Source organism: Gigantopelta aegis, chromosome 8 (genome assembly GCF_016097555.1).
Source record: "Gigantopelta aegis isolate Gae_Host chromosome 8, Gae_host_genome, whole genome shotgun sequence".
Lineage (NCBI taxonomy): Eukaryota > Metazoa > Mollusca > Gastropoda > Neomphalida > Peltospiridae > Gigantopelta > Gigantopelta aegis.
This window is the reverse complement of record NC_054706.1, coordinates 63,980,854-63,981,229: the sequence shown is the minus strand read 5'-3', so window position 1 is coordinate 63,981,229 and position 376 is coordinate 63,980,854. Positions and strand designations below refer to the sequence as shown.

The window sequence follows — 376 nt, the reverse complement described above, 5'->3', positions numbered from 1 at the left end:
CGACCCCGACGAGATTCGAACTCGCAATCTTCTGATTCGAAGTCAGACGCCTTATCCATTAGGCCACGAGGCCAGACAGAAATATCTCATCAATTTAGCCAACTCGGTGGATTAATCTCATCTTAAACGTGCTTAATATATATATACTCTTAAAAAAAAGTAGGGGAACTATTTTAAGAATTTACAATTGCCCAAATTATACGCTATATTAGCTGTGGGGAATGGTTATATGATAATAGTGAATTAATTGGGCAAACATTACAACCAGTAGTTCAGTATTACAGTAGGTTTTATCATTTATGACCACCAAAGATCTTGAAGGACGATTGGGGTCAGAAGTGAAATTTAAAAGTTGACGTTTTTTATCAGTAAATCG

The 376-nt window shown here is 36.2% G+C and overlaps 1 non-coding gene across 1 annotated transcript; it reads right to left on the bottom strand.

Moving 5' to 3' along the window:
- On the bottom strand, positions 1–73 carry Trnar-ucg. Its single transcript has one exon. It is a non-coding gene; the product is annotated as a tRNA-Arg (tRNA).
- Between the last annotated feature and the right edge of the window lie 303 nt (positions 74–376).